This window comes from Echinops telfairi, unplaced genomic scaffold (assembly GCF_000313985.2).
Source record: "Echinops telfairi isolate 266 unplaced genomic scaffold, ASM31398v2 ScPeMD7_7465;HRSCAF=8503, whole genome shotgun sequence".
NCBI classification, from domain to species: Eukaryota; Metazoa; Chordata; class Mammalia; order Afrosoricida; family Tenrecidae; genus Echinops; species Echinops telfairi.
Genome location: NW_022111365.1, coordinates 1481910 through 1486474, shown reverse-complemented (window position 1 = coordinate 1486474; position 4565 = coordinate 1481910). Strand labels below are relative to the sequence as shown.

Sequence of the window (4565 nt, the reverse complement as noted above, 5' to 3'; positions counted from 1 at the left end):
TGTTAACCATTCCAATGAACAAACTCACTGCCGCCAAGTCCATACCTGCTCAAAGCAACCCTCTTTAAAAAAGAAAATAAAAGAAACAGCCCAAACATTTCAATGCCGGCTCATAGTGACCCCTGGGACTGTAACTGTTTGCAGGGATAGAAAGCCCAGTCTTTCTTCCGTGGAGCTGCTGTTGATTTCCAACTCCCAACCATGTGGATCGCAGCCCAATGCATACCGCTGCAGCAGTAGGGCTCCTACAGGAGTAGAAAGCCCCATCATTCTCCCAAGAAGCTGGTGTTTCCAAGTGCTGATCCTGCAGGTTTCAGCTCAACACGTAAGCACTATACCACCAGGTCTCTTCAGCGAGCCTATAGGACAGGGTAGAACTGCCTCTGTGAGTTTCCAAGAAGGCAACCTCTTACAGGAGAAAGCTTACTCTTTCTCCTTCGGAGTAGCGAGTACATAGTTTCAAACTGCAGACCTTGAGGTTTACAGCCCAACTTTAACCACTATGACACCAGGGCACTTGGTATAACTAGTAGTCCTTGCAAAATACCTTGCAAAGGCATTGGCACATTCTAAATGTGCCAATCTAGGGTTATTACCCTTCCTTACATGAAATAAGGACCCCTTGTGGTACAGTGGTTTAAGTGTTATACTGCTAACCACAAGGTTGGAAGTTCAAACCCACCACCTGGATACCACCCAGGAGAAAGATGAGGCGATCTGTTTCCATCACGATTTACAGCCTTGGAAGCCCTGTGGAGCAGCTCTACTCTGTCCTACAGGGTCACTATGGGATCAACCAGACAGCAATGGCTTAGCTTGATTTAAAAGCTGAGTTCTCTACTGTTCCTTCAGTAGGGCAGGGACAAGGGAGGTTAGGAGGTAAAAAATTATTAAATGGGTCATGTTTTCAATCTAAGTTTCCCCAGAATTGAAGAAACTCAAATTTGCCTCAACTGTCCTCTGAGATAAGCCATGAAATTGCTACAGGTCACCTTTACGAGAGTAAGCAAAATAGTACAGCTAAAAATCACATAAACTTTTATTAAGCAAAAACATAAAAATATGGAGGTATTATTTCTCAACATATCCTCCTTCCAGGTCTGTAGATGTGAAGGTGGTGTTTCCAACCCTAAAAGAGCTCTGGTATCACTGACAGGGAAGTGTTGGACCACTAACTACAAACCCACCAGCTGCTGTGCAGATAAAAAATTAGGCTATCCACTCCCATGTGGATTTGCAGCCTCAGAAACCCTACACATCAGCACTATGACTCAGGATCAACTTGATGGCCGTTGATGTTTGGTTTGGAACAGTTTCCTAAAAAAATTCTATACTTTTTTATTTGGGAGGCTGGGAGGGGGGCAGTTTTGACACCCTCAAGAGACTCACTTTGTGTTTATATTAAATGTTATTTGAGTTTGGAGAACACAATGAAAGATGAAAGGGCAAGATCAGGACTGTACATGGGTGAGACAAGGTTCCCCATGACATGCTCTTGGGACAGCTCTCATGATAGGGTGCACTCTCATGATGGGGAAAAAGAATCGTCACATACCTTTCTAGCTTCACCAATACAGTTTTCTATTTTCTTACAACCATTTTGCATAATAATTGCCCTCACCCCCATGATGATCCCATGTCCTGTGAGACATCTCACAGGATGAGATACCCAGATTGTCCTCTGGGTATCCCAATAAACAGTTGCCATAACCTTCCTAAACTGGCCTCTCTCCCTTGGACTGCACTGGCCCAGCGTATTGCCTCAGAAGCCACTGTTTGGATCAGACCTATTTTAGGGCCCCTAACAAGACTAAGACCAGTATGTTACTGAGAGACCTTCTCTGCACCCATCCAGAGATTGCAGAGACATGCGCAAACACATGTGTTTGCAATAAGTTCCATGTGAACTAAAACTCTAGTAGCAATTCTTTTTGACTTACCCTGTGTTTCAAGTACAATCTATATTTCAATTTCCTGTTAAGACCAAAACAATGAAAGAGCAAGAAATCAGAGATTTCCCTTGCATATGAGACACACTGATTTCTTTGTTTGAAACAAAGAATTGGGAATTAGAGTGGGCAGTTAGTACATAACGGTAGCTGTGGAAACCTATCTGTTCCCTGATGGATAAAATGATCATATCTGTTCACCAATCAAGTGCGCCAAGTGCAGTCAAAGTTTTGGCAACCTTGGGGGACATTTTTGTGTTCCTTTTAAGTGTTAATATGCCAATTATTGGTTTCCTTGGCATCTCTGTGCCTTCTACTTACCCTCCCTTAGGGACCGGCACCCTCACATTAAAATTCTTACACCATTCCCTATACTATCCCTTGATCTTGTTGGGATTCTGTCTCTCACAGCTCTCTTCAGTTTTCTTTTTGCTCGTCTTTAGGACATACCAGACACACGGGAATATTAACATTTTAGCGATTAAGGGAAGGAGAGATACATGCACATTAAGCAACTTTTTCTCCATTAGCGAGTTAACCTCTAGTAGAAGTCAAGTGCACATCCATGTCTCCTGACTTCAGACCCACTGCTAGCCTTACTTGCCATAGAGCTCCATTACAATCTCGGGGAGGCACTGACTCTGATCCATGCACTCTACCAGATCTTCAAGGTCACATGCTACCAGCTACTGAAGGACGTACAACCCTTGTAAAGTCCAACCTCACCACGCTGCTCTTTCCATGCGCCACTTTGCACCTCTGCCAACCAACCCCCTAGCAAATAAGGACTCTGTAATGCAAAGATGCCCTCTCGGTAAGAGCAGGATCTTGACTTCCCCTATCCCCAGCAGCAGAACCAGGACGGAAGAGGCTTCATTGTTTGCGATTTCACTACTGAGTTGGCAAAGATATTAGTTGCTGATTTACAATTAGAAGCAGCATGCTTCTTCAAATATTGATATTAACAACTACAATATTGGACACATGAAAATATCTTTTCATCTTCAAAGCAATTTGCAGACATTAAAACTCATTTGCTCTCCACCCCTCCACTCAAGAACAGCAGGCAAATCTGGGAATGTCCATGACCCAGCAACCTCCGGTACGTGAGAAGCAAAAGGATTTTCTCTTTAGATAAAGAGGAGGCGATGTAATACACAGTCATAACTGATGAAACTGTTGACTGCTGATAATTGTATAAATCAAATGGAGCTACCAGAGTTATTTTAAAACTGTATTTCCTGGTGTTTAACAAATGGTTCTCTTTTCAGTTGCATGGCACGGATATAAAATAAGTAGAAACATGGCTTCAAGGTCATATAAAAAAACACATTTAAAAAAATGTTTCACAAGGTAATAAGGAAAATCTGCCATCGTGTTCACACACATAAAATGATATTTTAATAATATAATAGACAGCAGAGGAATTTTAATAGTATCTGTGTTAAGCCACAAAAAAACATGAAATTGTCAGATAGAAAAATATTAGAATTGTCATCCTCAACGCCTGCACAGTAGTGTCCTCGGAGTGGCTGGCGGTTTCAAACTGCTGACCTCCAGGTTAGCAGCTGAAATGTGACCCGTGACACCACCAAGCCTTTCCTGCAGTCCCAGTCGCTGTTAAACCCTTGAAGAACTTTGAGACAGGGAAAATCACCGTAAAGGCAAATTTGGCCGGCAAAACACAAACTTTTAGCAATTTCCTCTGCATGAAAGTGATTCGTTAAGTTCCTAGGCAAAAATGCAAAACCAATAGGCTTTCTAGGAGTAAAACAGGGGAAAGAAAGACATTTCACTTTTTAACCAGCTGTATTTCTTTAGAAGTGCTTGCTCCAAAGGGGAAAAAAGCAGAGTTTCTGACAAGTAATTTGCAAGTACCTACACCAAGTAGGATTTTGGTTTTATTAAGGAAAATTACTATTAAATTTAGATTATCCTAAAAAGGCAAAGGAATGTTTTTGAAAATTATGAAATAAATAACTGAATGGGAAAGGCAGCAAAATATGAAACGAGAAAAAGAGAACTGGATTGCATATTCTGAAAGTCCTTATCCAGTCACCCTTCCCTTCCACAGAACGAAAAAACCGAAAATGGACTCAGAAGTTTAGGCAGAAATTCACAGCTCACTTACTGCTTCGCGGGAGAGAGAGGACAGCAGTCTAAGTCCCGCGTCGCCTTCAATGACTGTGGTCTTTTCCAATTACCTGCGGGAATCTAGGCTCGCCGGCGAAAGAGGATGCGGAGACCGTAATGTTTGTAATAGAGCAGCCGCCTCAGATTTGGGGGTGTGGTCAAGCCAAGGAAAGCTGAGGGGGAGAGGAAGGCGTCTTCCCATTGGCGCTGCTGTCGAGAAGGAAAAGCGAATTACGTCGTTTCTGGTTCTGATAACTCCACGTCTCATCTTATCTTTTAGCCCTTAAAGTGTGTTTTAATAAACAGAACTCAACCATGGAGAGTACAGGAGAGGGAAAACTGGAGAGAAATGAGAAAAACAAGCCGGCTCCTTTAAGGAACACCGTGTCTCTCCGTTCTCGCTGTGGCATAGGTTATCTTTCCCCTGAATGTGTGAGTACCGTGCTTTATGGATCTTTCTCCATCCGTGGTACCCACACAGGG

At 42.8% G+C, this 4565-nt stretch overlaps 1 protein-coding gene across 1 annotated transcript in view; it reads right to left on the bottom strand.

The window, feature by feature from the left end:
- ETS1 (ETS proto-oncogene 1, transcription factor) overlaps positions 1-4162 on the bottom strand; it is a 156956-nt gene extending 152794 nt beyond the window's left edge. Inside the window, exon 1 of the mRNA XM_045283655.1 lies at positions 4081-4162. The gene's annotated coding sequence lies outside the window, so the exon portion shown is untranslated. The remainder of the gene's footprint in view (positions 1-4080) is intronic.
- Positions 4163-4565: the final 403 nt, after the last annotated feature.